This window comes from Anomaloglossus baeobatrachus, chromosome 4 (assembly GCF_048569485.1).
Source record: "Anomaloglossus baeobatrachus isolate aAnoBae1 chromosome 4, aAnoBae1.hap1, whole genome shotgun sequence".
Lineage (NCBI taxonomy): Eukaryota > Metazoa > Chordata > Amphibia > Anura > Aromobatidae > Anomaloglossus > Anomaloglossus baeobatrachus.
In genome coordinates, this window is record NC_134356.1 from 84,762,544 (window position 1) to 84,778,516 (window position 15,973).

General features: G+C 40.5%; 1 protein-coding gene across 2 annotated transcripts in view; it reads left to right on the plus strand.

Moving 5' to 3' along the window:
- Nucleotides 1-15,973, plus strand: part of GABRG2 (gamma-aminobutyric acid type A receptor subunit gamma2) — a 307,851-nt gene that overhangs the window by 220,888 nt on the left and 70,990 nt on the right. The gene's annotated exons all lie outside the window — the stretch shown is intronic.

Consider the following 15,973-nt stretch of genomic DNA (forward strand, 5'->3'; position numbering starts at 1 on the left):
AGGTGGTCACAGGTTGACTGGCAGATTGAAGCTACACCTATGTAGAAATCTCATTGGTGATGGAGCCCTGGTCAATTGCCCAATTTGCGCCCCTTAATTCTGTCCTTGTTTGCTACCTCCCACTCACTCATGACAGAGCTTAATCCCATGCTGCAATAGGGGGTACAGTTATGTCCTATTGCGACTCCCTGACTTTCACTTGATATAAAAGTTCAAATCACATCTCTTTTCTCCAATTAAATATAGAGAAATTATATAAAAAAATATTGGGCATTTATACTTCATTAAAGGTACGATTTTTCCTATATCATCTAAGAGTAGCATAATGTGAGAAAGGAAACCCTGATTCCAATAATAAGTTAATCCACAACCACCTAATATACTTCATGCCACTACTAAATACAAGTTAGAACAACTCAGAAAACTACCGTAGTCTCCCCAATCAGGAAACACAGCAGTGGTTCATGTTAAAAAATTAAAATTTTATTACATTCAATTAAAAAAACATTAAAAAACAGAGATATCCCGTAAGGAACCAAGTTATACTCAGATAAACACTGTCATTAATTAGCCAGGAAGCTCAAATACCCAGAGCAACATATCCCACTATTGCTATTCTTAAACTAAAATCCTTGGACAAGTGCTGCTGGTATACACCTATGCAGACACAATATGATCCAATGCTGATTATACCATAATTATACCATTAAACTCCTAGTGGCTGGGTGTTAACATGCTATTAAATAATCAGCTACCTCGATATCAACAGACAGTAAATACCTGAAAGTATAGTACTAATCCAGGATCTGAGTAATCGGTCCCTCCACCCCGACGCCGTTTCGCCCTAGCTTCTTCCGGGGGCGTGTCTAAATGGGGGAAAGGCTGTCTTTATATAGTCACATTGGAACAGGATGAATGGATACACCTGTTCGTTTCTATTGCTCGTTGCAAGGGGCAAATCTTGGCTGCAGGAACAAATCGTCAGCCCCTCCTACCGGAACTTACCAGGCCGCGCGTGTGGAACGCAAGCTTGAACCGCAAGCTTGAACCGCAAGCTGCGTCCCCATGTACGCGCGACCGGAAGTTCGGAGGTCCGCGACTCGCGCATGTGCACAACCGCTTGCAAGGAACATAGACGAGATTTATACCTCTTATAGAAATTCGCCTGTTAATCCCAGCTTATATATAGATTTTTTCAAAGGAATCAAAACTTATTATATCATATAGGTTCCTGCTATATATCTTAATCACCGCAGGAATCCCCTATTGAAAACATATTATGCAAAATAGAAACCGCTGGCAAAAATGATTCCAATATATTTATTTGTTTTATATAAGGCTTATATGGGAAATTATTTAACTTTTTGAATTAATATATTTATTTATATGTGTATATATGTATATGTATATATATTTCTATCTTATTTAGTCACTTTTTTATATATCATAAAAAATATATAATTTTTTATAATATATTTTTATATAATATTTTTATATTTTATATAGTATTGTCGTTTACACTGGTTTGGATATATATACATGTACATGGGAGTATATTTATAGTATAGTATTTATAATGTAATATGATTTAATGTTGTATATTTATTAGTGGTGTATTATGTGTGTATTTCTATTGATGTATCCATTTAATTGGTGATATAAATACCAGCAACTTATGATGTATATAATGTATCACAAATGAGTCCTTACAACATTTCTGATATGGTATACACTTGTTTTTTTCAAAATGACTAATTTTTGCCTGCGGTTTCTATTTTGCATAATATGTTTTCAGTAGGGGATTCCTGCGGTGATTAAGATATATAGCAGGAACCTATATGATATATGTTTTGATTCCTTTGAAAAAATCTATATATAAGCTGGGATTAACAGGCGACTTTCTATAAGAGGTATAAATCTCGTCTATGTTCCTTGCAAGCGGTTGTACACATGCGCGAGTCGCGGACCTCCGAACTTCCGGTCGGGCGTACATGGGGACGCAGCTTGCGGTTCAAGCGCGCGGCCTGGTAAGTTCCGGTAGGAGGTGCTGACGATTCTTTCCTGCAGCCAAGACTTGCCCCTTGCAATGAGCAATAGAAACGAACAGGTGTATCCATTCATCCTGTTCCAACGTGACTATATAAAGACAGCCTTTCCCCCATTTAGACACTCCCCCGGAAGAAGCTAGGGCGAAACGGCGTCGGGGTGGAGGGACCGATTACTCAGATCCTGGATTAGTACTATACTTTCAGGTATTTACTGTCTGTTGATATCTAGGTAGCTGATTATTTAACAGCATGTTAACACACAGCCACTAGGAGTTTAATGGTATAATTATGGTATAATCAGCATTGGATCATATTGTGTCTGTATAGGTGTATACCAGCAGCACTTGTCCAAGGATTTTAGTTTAAGAATAGCAATAGTGGGATATGTTGCTCTGGGTATTTGAGCTTCCTGGCTAATTAATGACAGTGTTTATCTGAGCATAACTTGGTTCCTTACAGGATATCTCTGTGCTTTTTTAATTGAATGTAATAAAATTTAAATTTTTTAACATGAACCACTGGTGTGTCTCCTGATTGGGGAGACTAGTTTTCTGAGTTGTTCTAACCTGATTCCAATAATGTATCATTTAGTTTACTGGGTGCAGCAGTTGTGACACAATCAGAGTTCTTAAAGTACCATCACACTTAGCGACGCTCCAGTGATTCCACCAGCGATCTGACCTAGCAGGGATCGCTGGTGCGTCGCTACATGGTCGCTGGTGAGCTGTCAATCAGGCAGATCTCCACAGCGATCAGAGATCAGCCACCAGCCACCTGTGTAATGACGCTGTGCTTGGAAACCATAGTACACATCGGGTTACTAAGCAAAGTGCCTTGCTTATAGTTACCTGACATGTACCTTGGCTACGTGTGCAGGGAGCAGGGAGCCGGCTTCTAGAAGCTGGGGATTCTGGTAACCAAGGTAAATATCGGGTAACCAAGCAAAGCGCTTTGCTTGGTTACCCGATATTTACCTTGGTTACCAGCGTCCGCAGAAGCCTGCTCCCTGCCCCCTTCACATTCAGATTGTTGCTCTCTCGCTGTCAAACACAGCGATGTGTGCTTCACAGCGGGAGAGCAATGACCAAAAAATGGTCCAGGACATTCAGCAACGACCGGCGACCTCACAGAAGGGGCCAGGTCGTTGCTGGATGTCACACACAGCGACATCGCTAGCAAGATCGCTGTTGCGTCACAAAAAACGTGACTCAGCAGTGATGTCGCTAGCGATGTCACTTAGTGAGACATGGCCTTTAGATGCATCATGTAGCCGAGCTCATAAAGCTAACCCCGCCCACACCACAGCATTCTATGTACATTGTCTATTGACAGTGAGCTGCTTATCAGAGGAAGGGGTGTGATTTGATAACTTGGCACAAGGCAGCGAGGTTCAGCAATGATAATGTTTTGGTCATATAACCTTTACTGCAAGTAAGCAACAGCACACCAATTAATAGCTCATACATCACTGAAATCTGTGTTTTAGCCCCTCTATCTCTTGATGTCTTCAGAATAAATAGCAAATACCTGCTGACAGTTTCCCTTTTAAATGTCCGATCTATCAAAATATTAAATAACCCAAGCTTAAAACTCTGTAATGAGAAAAAAAATCAAACTGCCTAAATTGCGTTTTTCAGCTGCCGCAACACCACAAGAATAATTCAAGAAGAGGCGGTCAAAACATGGTATTAAAAATAATGGCTCGGGTCACCAGAAATAAGCCCTCACAAAGCTCCATTACCAAAAATTGAAAACTCTATGGATCTCGGAATATGGTGTCAAAAGCAATTTTTTTTTTTTTTACAAATTTCATTATTTAGAGAAAAATAACTAGGAATACTTGGTTTCCCTGTAATTATACTCACCCTAAAAAATCATAATGTCAGGTACCTTTTACCATATAATTAACATTGCAAATAGTAAAAAAGAGAAAAAGGAAAAAAAACAAACAGTTGCAGAATTGCGCTTTTTTTTGCAGTTTTGCCGCATTTGGAATTTTTTACCCTCTTTCTAATACATCTCATGATTAAATGAATAGTATAATAGAAAATACAACTTTTCCTCCAAAGGAAAAACAAGCCCTCCTATGGCTATGCCGACTTAAAAAATAAAAATCCTATGTCTCATGGGGGAAGGAGAGGAAAAAACGAAAATGCATCAAAGGAAAATAGCCATGATGTAAAGGGATTAGGAGGCAGGTTCAAATGCAAAATCAAAAGGCCACTATTCCCTATTGTTTCTCTTGGATCTCTCAGCTGCTTTTGACACTGTGGATCACCAACTTCTCCTCACCATGCTCTGCTCTATTGGCCTCAAGGACACCGCTCTCGCCTGGTTCTCCTCCTATCTCTCCAACCGCTCCTTCACGGTTTCCTTTGCTGGCTCTTACGCCACTCCTCTCCCCCTCACCTTCGGGTTCCTCAAGGCTCAGTCTTGGGCCCTCTCCTTTTCTCTCTATACACCACCCCTATTGGACAAACCATCAGGAGATTCGGTCTCCAATACCATTTCTATGCTGATGACACCCAATTATATACATCATCTCCAATCATCACCCCTGCTTTGTTACAAAATACCAGAGATTGTCTGTCTGCTCTCTCTCAAAGCATGTCCTCCCTCTATCTGAAACTGAATCTCTCCAAAACTGAGTTTCTTGTGTTTCCTCCCTCTACCAACCAACCTTCACCTGACATCTCAATTACCTTCGATGATTTAATCATTATTCCCAAGCAGCATGCTCGCTGTCTTGGGGTCATACTTGACTCAGAACTCTCCTTCATTCCCCATGTACAATCATGTCACCTGCATCTCAAAAATATCTCCAGAATCCGACCATTTCTTACTTTCGAAACTGCAAAAACCTTACTGTCGCTCTTATTCATTCCCGCCTGGATTACTGCAACTCTTTATTGATTGGTCTCCCTTGAACCAAACTCTCCCCTCTCCAATCCATCTTGAATGCAGCAGTCAGGGTCATATTCCAGTCCAGCCGCTTCACCGATGCCTCCACCTTGTGCCAGTCACTACACTTGCTACCTATCAGCTACAGAATACAATACAAACTCATATCCCTCACCCACAAAACTCGCCACAGCTCTGCACCACCATATATATCATCCCTCATCTCTGTCTATCATCCTACCCGCCCCCTTCGCTCCGCAAATGATCTTAGACTAACCTCCTCCATAATATGAACCTCCCACCTCCGTCTCCAAGACTTTTCTCGTGCCGCGCCAGTTTTCTAGAATGCACTACCCCAAAGAATGCGACTAACATCCAGCCCCCAAGTTTTTAAGCGTACATTAAAAACACATCTCTTCAGACAAGCTTATCATCATAACTTACTAACCTAACTCTCCCCCGTCCCACCTTCTAAATGATACTCATAACCTTCTCTCTCCTATTTCTGTCCTCACATCCTACATACAACCAATAGCATGTAAGGGCACCCAAAATGTCACTGTCTAAAGACCAGATCAGTCATCTTTATATGTAACCAATAAACTAGCATAACGATGGCCCGCCAGATCTACAAGTGTGCTTCACCTCTTGTGTCCCCCCTTCTTCCCCATAGATTGTAAAGGCTGCTTTACACCAGACAATCTATCGTGTGATAGATCGTCGGGGTCACGGTTTTTGTGATGCACATCCGGCATCGCTGGCGATGCCGGCCTATGTGACACCTGCTAGCGACGCAGTATCGCTCACAAATCGTGAATCGTGTACTGCTCGTTAGGTTCCATAATATCGTTTCATTTAGTTGTCCATCGTTTCCGGGGTAGCACACGTCGCTCCGTGTGACACCCCGGGAACGATGAACAGCAGCTCACCTGCGTCACGCGGCCGCCGCCGGCTATGTGAAGGAAGGAGGTGGGCGGGATGTTTACGTCCCGCTCATCTCCGCCCCTCCGCTTCCATTGGCCGGCGGCCGTTTTACGTCGCTGTGACGCCGAACGTCCCTCCCACTCCAGGAACTGGACGTTCGCCGCCCACAGCGAGGTTGCACGAGAGGTAAGTATGTGTGACGGGGGTTACCGACTTTGTGCGACACGGGCAACGATTTGCCCATGACGCAAAAAGGACGGGGGCGGGTACGATCAATTGTGAAATCGCACAATCGGTCGTACCGTGTAAAGCAGCCTTAATTTTTCGAGCAGGGCCCTCTTTCCTACTGTAGCTGTTGAATTATGTACTATATTGTTTTGTTTTTGTCTATACAAGCCCCCACCGGATTGAAAAGTGCTGCGGAATATGTTGGCGCTATATAAATAAATTTTACACTATGATTTGGTTTAATTAAATTCCCAAACCAGAAGAAAGCTATAGAAATCAATATCTCATTAAAATAGTTTTTATTTCAAATATCAAAAATATATTAATACATATAATAATAAAATTTCCAAAAGGAGTTCCACTTTAATACAACAAGGGACACGAGGGGTTAATGAGGAATATATATTAATTATACATATACATAGATTTTAATAAATTGTTTAATAATATATATCCCTAGTGAGTGATTAGTCTGTTCTATAAAAATATAATTGCATATAATTAGTGTATATATAAATACGCATGAATATCTCTGGTAAAACTCATTTCAACCATGTGGACCAATTGATTTGAGCAAATAGATCAAAAAACATATAATAAGGTGTGTAATAAATAAATAAGTAAACTGTACTATATTATAGAGTGCTTAATTTTATAATTATTCACCAAATTCTATGAAATAAGTGCAAAAACATAATTTATTTAATATGGTTCACATCGCTGAGGATTCCCCAGAGATACTCAGGCTCAACAGTTCCATATGATCACTCATCATGCATATACTCAAACAGACTAGTAGACTCTAATATCTGGATCACCCAAAATTGAAAGCTATTGCTAATTAAGTGCAATGTGCAGGGTACACGCTGCTTCCTGATACAAGTGACGGACCAGCCGTGTTCACCATTCTTCTTCGGGGGGCGTACGTAAAGGCGAAACATGTTGGGGTGACGGGACGTGGAGGGAGTTAAGTAAGTACTGTGCGGGTTTTTATGCCTTCCATGTGTTCATGGTGAACACGGCTGGTCCGTCACTTGTATCAGGAAGCAGCGTGTACCCTGCACATTGCACTTAATTAGCAATAGCTTTCAATTTTGGGTGATCCAGATATTATAGTCTACTAGTCTGTTTGAGTATATGCATGATGAGTGATCATATGGAACTGTTGAGCCTGAGTATCTCTGGGGAATCCTCAGCGATGTGAACCATATTAAATAAATTATATGTTTTTGCACTTATTTCATAGAATTTGGTGAATAATTATAAAATTAAGCACTCTATAATATAGTACAGTTTACTTATTTATTTATTACACACCTTATTATATGTTTTTTGATCTATTTGCTCAAATCAATTGGTCCACATGGTTGAAATGAGTTTTACCAGAGATATTCATGCGTATTTATATATACACTAATTATATGCAATTATATTTTTATAGAACAGACTAATCACTCACTAGGGATATATATTATTAAACAATTTATTAAAATCTATGTATATGTATAATTAATATATATTCCTCATTAACCCCTCGTGTCCCTTTTTGTATTAAAGTGGAACTCCTTTTGGAAATTTTATTATTATATGTATTAATATATTTTTGATATTTGAAATAAAAACTATTTTAATGAGATATTGATTTCTATAGCTTTCTTCTGGTTTGGGAATTTAATTAAACCAAATCATAGTGTTTTGTATCAATGTTTTGAAGCTGAACCACTTTGTGGGGAAATAGAATTTATATGGGCATTTGGTGAATGAAATAAATAAACTTTATTATTATTATTATTATTATTATTATTATTATTATTAAATGGTACTTGTTTTGACAAATGTGACTTTTTTTGCTTTTTTTTCTGAAGACTTCATAAAGCAAAAATAGGAGGCACTGGTTCATACGTGAAGAAAGAAGGAGATTTTAATGATATATTACTTTCTTATATTTGCTTGCACTATTAGGATGTATGCGCACATTGCGTCGTGTCCCTGCAGAAATTTCTGCAGGGATTTGACAGCACATGTGCGTGTTAAATCGATGCAGAAACATTGCATAATGAATGCAGTGTTTCTGCAGACAAAAAGCCGATTTCATGCGCTCTGGATGCAGCTTCTCCCATAGATAGAGCGGGACCTGCATCCAAAGCGCACGGAATAAGTGACATGTTGCTTCTTAGAGCGCAGCGATTTGGAACAAACTTTTCACATCCAAATCACTGCACCCTCAAATGCAACGTGCGCACGTCTCATGCACAATCTACATAGATTGTGCTGGGGACGCAGGTCGCATGCATTTATACTGCGGTGAAATACGCAGCGTAAATGCATGCAACGTGCGCAAGAGCCCTTAGGCTGTGTCCACGCTGTGTTTTTGCTGTGTTTTTTCATGTGTTTTTTCTTGTAGATTTTAATCATTATTCCTTTCACATATTGGTGCAGAAAAAAATCTGCCGTATGTCAATTCTTTCAGCATTTTTTTCCTGTGAATATAATCCACTGTGGTGCTCGAGCTTGATCATTGCAGTGGATTATATATCAGTGCTGCACTCGCAGCACTGACACTTCACGTCACACACCATGCACTCGGCATGGTGTGTGAGGCTTTCCGCAGCTCAGTAACCCGGGGTGGTCATGATGACCACCAAAGGTTGCCATGGTACTGATTATGTCCCTGTGATTGCATTACAGTGACCTGATCGCCAGGAAGAGGTAACTGATCTCTCTGCTCCTGAGTGCTGCCATCGCATTGATCGCAGAATTCAGGGGGTTAAACTGCCAGTATCGGCATGGGCATCACTCCACCCAGTGAGAGCCGGCTCCCGGCTATACCATCAGTCGGAGACCCGACGGCGATCGAGGGGGTACAGCACCTGAAGCCCCGTGATTGTCATTACCTATAAAATGCATGAAAAAACCTGTGAAAATGTGAAAAAAGGGCATTTTTTCTGCTGTTTTTCCTAACAAAACATCCAGTTTTGTGTGCAGAAAATCTGCGCACAAATCTACTATGTGGGCACATACCCTTAATGTATGTTGAAATGACTGTAACAAATCAAAAAAAAAAGCTGTTTGCCCACATATTTATTATATAAAAATATTTTTTAAAAAATCATCTTTTCATTGATTTTGTTGCAATGATGCAATTAATTCTGCATATGTAAGTGACTAGAAATTAAGTTTAGTTTATAATCTGGACTATACGTCAGTTAATTTTAGACTATATATGAAACTTACATAACTGCATTTCAATATATATATATACATATATATATATATATATATATATATATATATATATATATATATATATATATATATATAATTTTTTTTATATTCTTTACCTATTTGATATTGTATACTGTGGATTACCCAAGTGGAAAAGCAGGACCAAATATGTCTGGTGTGTACATGACCTAGGAGAGCTCAGCATACAATGTGACTTCCTTGACTATAGGTGTATCCTGTAATCCAATGTTGCAAATGGTTGCTGATTGGTTTATCAGTCAGTGGGCACCATTAACGTCATACTTACGACAGTTCACCAATAGTAACAGCAGCTTAATCTGTGCAATCAGTTTGCGCTCCCGTGCTCAGTGAGCCATCTATCAATTGTCATTATCTGATGTCACATTACTTTATTTCGCATAAAATAGATAAATGAGTAATAGAGCGTCTCCAAAATATATATAACTATATATAGAACAACCTTCATAGCATTTTTTATAGTACATAAAAACCTAGTCAGTCTATAACAGAAGATAAACGTCACTAGAATATTCACCATTTGTAGTTCAGTACATGAATCTCCCATTCTTCAAGACGCAAAAACTCATTTGTGTTACAATCCCCTTTATTTGAGCATGGAAACAAATAACTATAAATCAAGTTTTTATATAAAAGATAGAATACTGTGCAAAGTATAAACGTTTTTACCCCTTACTTACATTTGACATACACTTAAGGCTACTTTACACGCTGCGATATCGGTCCCGATATCGCTAGCGTGGGTACCCGTCCCCATCTGTTGTGCGACACGGGCAAATCGCTGCCCGTGCTGCACAACATTGCGCAGACCCGTCACACATACTTATCTGCCCGGCGACGTCGTTGTGACTGGCGAACCGCCTCCTTTCTAAGGGGGCGGTCTGTGCGGCGTCACAGCGACGTCACTGAGCGGCCACCCAAAAGAAGCGGAGGGATGGAGATGAGTGGCCGGAAGATCTCGCCCACCTCCTTCCTTCCTCATAGCGGCCGGGAGGCAGGTAAGGAGAGGTTCCTCATTCCTGCGGCGTCACACATAGCGATGTGTGCTGCCGCAGGAGCGACAAACTACATCGTTACTGCTGCAGTAATGATAATCGAGAATGGACCCCCATGTCACCGATGAGCGATTTTGCACGTTTTTGCAACAATGCAATATCGCTCATCGGTGTCACACGCAGCAACATCGCTAATGCGGCCGGATGTGCGTCACAAATTCCGTGACCCCAACGACTCCGCATTAGCGATGACGCAGCGTGTAAAGCCCCCTTTGCATTATATGCTGAGCCTGCAGCTATGCCAGCAGATGAAGGCTGTGATATTCTGCCATGATCTGCCTCTGAGGCCGGTGTCACACTTGCGAGTGCCTCGCATGTATCTCTCGCGAGTGTCGCATTGCATCACCCGGCATCGACTCACATTCTCCTCACAGGAGCGGGTCAGTTGCATGCATCGCTATGCAACCGACCCGCTCCTGTGAGGAGAATGTGAGTCCGTGTCGGGTGATGCAACACGAGACTCACACAAGATACACGTGAGGCACTCACAAGTGTGACACTGGCCTTACAGTTGCACACCAATGGGAGGACATCAATCTAAGCAACCATCAGCGCCCGTGATGCAATCGCAAAGGGCTGATGGGTTGCCATGAAAGCCGGATTATCATGACGGTACTCCTGTTAAAGCCAGCCTATAATTGTTGTTCACAGGAGACTGATTTTTGCTATACACAGCAGTGCTTTGAAGAGAAAAAGGGATCCAGCTTCCGGAATATGGTAAAACAATTCTTTGAAACTTTATTCCATTAAAACCACGGATTTTTCCAATACATAACACCATAAAATGTAGAGCTTGGGAACCCAGAAATCAGCAATATGTTTCGAATGCTTACTGCTTTCTTTGTCAAGCCAATGGCTTTGTGGATTGACAAAGAATGCAGTCAGCATTCAAAACGCGTTACCAATTCCTGGGCTCCCTAGCTCCACATGCTATGGTGTTATGTACTGGAAAAATCTGAGGTTTTAATGGCATAAAGTTTCAAAGAATTATTTTACCATATTCCAGAAACTGGATCCCTTTTTGTCTTCAAAGACTTTCCACGTTTCAGAGCGTTTGATCCTTGCATGCCGATTGCTGCCACAGATGAGCTGGATTACTTCCACTATCTTTGTTTACACAGCAGTACTGTAGTATTTCTATGTATAGTACAAGTGATTGGATGATCACAGATTCAACCCTCGTAAAGGAACTAACAAATACAATAAAAAGTCGAAAAAATAGTTAAAAAAATAAAAATATATAAAAATTCTAATTATCCACAATTTACCACGTAAAAAATAAATAAATAAAATACATGTTTGGTTTTGTTACATCCATAAAAGATTGATTAATCAAAATATAAAATTAAGGAACCCAATGAGTAAACGGCCTATTGAATAAAAAAAATAAAGAAATTGGATTAAGGGAACAAAACATTGTATATATCTCTAGCTGATATCAAAATGTTGTCTCAGCATGCAAAAAAGACCAAAAACTAAAAATGTTATGGCTACCAGAAAATGGCGACATAAACATTTTTTTTTAATATTTTATTTATAAATTTCAGAATTTTTTTTCACCACTAAAATAAAAACCTATTCACGTTTGGTATTGTTGAACTCATACCGAATTGGAGAATTATAATGCTGAGTAATTTTCACTGTATAGTGAACACTGTATATAATAATAATAATAAAAAAAATCATTGTGGAATTGTATCATTCATCCTGCAAAAAACAAGCCTATGTGGATGAAAAAATAAAAACGTTTTAGCTCTTTTAAAAAAGAGAGGAAAAGACTAAAACCGAAAACTGTAAAATAGCCACATCAGGAAGGGGTTCAAAATATAGGTTTCAACTCCTTCACCCTCAGGTGATTTTCTGTTTTTCACCCTTCTGAGAGACATAACTTTTTTATTTTTCTGTCAATATTGCCACGTGAGAAATTATTTATTGTGGGACAAGTTGCACTTTCGAATGAACCATTATGTTACTATATCGTATACTGGAAAATGGGAAAAAATATTCCAAATGTGGTGAAATAGCAAAAAAAGGACCTTTGCACGATTGTTTTTGGGGACATTATTTACCATGTTTAATATATGGTAAAACTGATGTGTCCATATGATGCCTTATATTGGTGCGAGTTCGTAAATACCAAACATGTGTACTTTTACTATTACCTAAAGGCCGCTTTACACGCAACGAAATCGCTAACGCGATGTCATTGAGGTCACGGAATTCGTGACGCAGATCCGGCCTCGTTAGCAACGTCGTTGCGTGTGACACGTACGAGCGACCGCTAACGAGCAAAAATACTCACCTTATCGTTGCTCGTTGACATGCTGTCCAGTTCCCAAATATCGTTGCTGCTACAGGTACGATGTTGTTCGTCGCTCCTGCGGCAGCACACTTCATTATGTGTGACACCGCAGGAACGAGGAACATCACCTTACCTGCGGCCGCCGGCAATGAGGAAGGAAGGAGGTGGGCGGGATGTTACGTCCCGCTCATCTCTGCTCCTCTCCGCTCCTCCGCTTCTATTGGGTGGCAACTTAGTGACGTCGCTGTGATGCCGAACGAACCGCCCCCTTAGAAAGGAGGTGGTTCACCAGTCACACGTCGACGTCGCTAGGCTAGGCAGGTAAGTAGTGTGACGGGTCCAAGTGATGTTGTGCGCCACGGGCAGCGATTTGCCCGTGATGCACAACCGATGGGGGCGGGTACGCACGCTAGCGATCTCGCTAGCGAGATCGCAGCATGTAAAGCGGCCTTAAGTGGTGAAAAAAGTTCTGAAATTTGTTCAAAAGAAGAATAGCATTTTTGTCGCTATTTTCCAAGACCCGTAGCGTTCTCATTTTTTGGGATCAGGGGCTCAGTGATGGCTTCTTTTTTGCGCCTTGAGCTGACATTTTTAATTATAAATTAATGTTTTATGTAAATGCGCTGTTTTGGTCACCTGTTGTAGCATTTTATAGGAAAGTGGTGGCGACCAAAAACCGTAATTTTGACGTTTGGATTTTTTTCTCGTCACGCCATATATCGATCAGATTAATTGATTGTAAAATTTGATAGTTCGAGCATTTATTAACTTGGCGATACCAAATAAGTGTATTTTTTTTTTAAAAAAATTGTGTTTTATTTTTACTGGGCCGAAAAGGGGATGATTTGAAATTTTTTTTTATTATTTTTTCATATTTGTTAAAACTTTTTTTGCAATTTTTTTTTTTTATACTAGTCTTTCTAGAGGAGTTTATCACTTCCCAGTTCGATTGTATGTGCATTTCTCTGCAGCGCTCTAAGCAGTATGAATGCTCATCTACTGTGATCTCTCACAGGAAGTGAGTCATAGAGCTACTATGGCAAACCATTGGTGCCCCTGGATCATGTCATGGCTTTGCCAATGGTGGCGGAGAACTTCACGATCCCCACCATGGCCATTTAATTTGTGCTGTAAATGTTTGACAGTGCAATAATAGGGGTTAACAGCTGTCAGTTTCCATGGTACCCCAGCTGTGACCTCACGTGAACTCAATGAACTCAGTGAAGTCACCTCATGTGAACTTTATGAACTCACCTAAGGTAAACTCAATGCGAGTGGCTAATCAGTGGCTTAGGTTATGTGTGCACATTGAGTTTTTAGATGCAGAAAATCTGCATCCAATGGAAGAAAAATACATCAAAACTGCATTGCATTTTTGGTGTATTTTTCTGCCAGGAAATGCATATTTTTTTAAATCAAATAGGCAATTTGCACAAATAGCAAATCCACATCTCCTGGCAGAAAAATGCTTGAAATCTGCATCACGTTGTTTAGTGTGTTTTTATATGATGCAGATTTAGTGCAGAAATTTGGTGCAGAAATCTGCATATTTCTGAACCAAATCTACATGTCCTGGCAGAAAAACTTACCAAAAAATGGCATGCAGTTTTGACACAGTTTTAACACACCAGGAGATCTAAATTTAGTGAAAAAATTTGTTATTGAAATTTTTTGCAGAAGTTCTTCCTCCAAATCCTTACAGAAAAACACACCAAAAATTTTCAACAAATTTTTGTTGCCTCCAGCTGTCTACTTTATCTACGCTAGGTGTCAAAATATGGAGGATCTCATGCCATTTTTTCCAATTATGTATTTATTTTTGTCTGGACTCCAGCAACCCAGAAAGCTAGTGTGAGGGCATCCAATCACAGAGGCTGACACTCTGGTAATCTGACTGCAATTTAAACACAGACACTGTCAGAGAGGGTGGAGTGGACAGGGGAAGCAATGAATATTCATAAGGATTAATGAGTGGACATGAAAACAGTGTGACAATTGTGTGGAGACTAGTTAATTGTCATGCTGTACTCTAAGATGTACAATAGCAGTACAGCGCAGTAATGTGGGGCAGAGAGGATTCCTGAAACTACCTGAGAAGGTAGTTAGCTGGTAAACCACTAGGGGGCATTACAGTGGAGAAAACATATGAGCAGAGAATTCCCTAGCAGAGGTAATACTAGTCAAGCCCACCAGATGGCAGTAGAATCGTCAAAAAGCCGTGTCACAATATGAGGTCTTGTAAATACACAGGGGCAAAGTCTAAACGTAGTCAGAGGGAAGTAAACAGTCAGTAGCCGGGAAATCAGAACTCAGAAGCGAGGGAGAATGGGAAGAGGACAAGAACGGAATCAAGGTAAGCAGATGAGGAGCGAAAAGGGAGAAAGACAAGCAGGGAGCTGAAGGGAGACAGCGGGAGAGACACTGACAAGATGGAAACAGAGAATAGAGGAGGTTACCAACAGGTCACGTGAACACAGAGGTCAGGCGGGGGCAGGGCAGAAAACAGATCACTCACGAGCAGAACACAGCAGAGCCAGAAATATCACTGACTTAGTCCCAGAGAAACAGTGTCCTAATAAAGCAGCCTGAACTCCAGAACGAGGCAGGAAGGATTAACCCCTAACGTGACCGGTATCAGAAGTGAAACAAAAAAAAGGCTCAGCGGAGGCTGAGCCAGGAGTAAATCATGACATTAAGTATAATTGTCCTACTTCTTTGCATCTACCTAGCCCTTACTAACACAATTTTACAGCACACAGTTTCGGTCCCCATAGACTTTTATAGAGTTGGGGTCCGGGCTCAACTTCAGGTTCAAATCCGTAACAGGATTGGACTCGCCGAACCCAAACATTTGTGAGTTCTCCCATTTCTGGTTGCAAGTCAAGTCTATGTAAGGCTATGTCCGCACTTTCCATTTCCACCTGCGTTTCAGCTGCTTTTTAGGTCCGTTTTGAACTGCAGCGTTTTCATGCCAAAATGCATGCTTTTTGATTTTCCAGCAAAGTCTATGAGAAATGGGGATTTCTAGTCCGCACTTTGCGATTCTAAATGCAGCGTTCAGTTTGCATAATTTGTAGCAAAAACCATGCGTTCAAAGAAGCAACATGTCAATTGTTTTTGCCATTTGGGCTGTGTTTTGCTAACATTGAAGTCAATGAGAAGTTGTAAAAAGCAACCAACATCAAAATTCCAGCGTTTTACCTGCTTTTTAGCTGCAGAAACAATGCGTTTTGCACTACCAAAACTGCTTT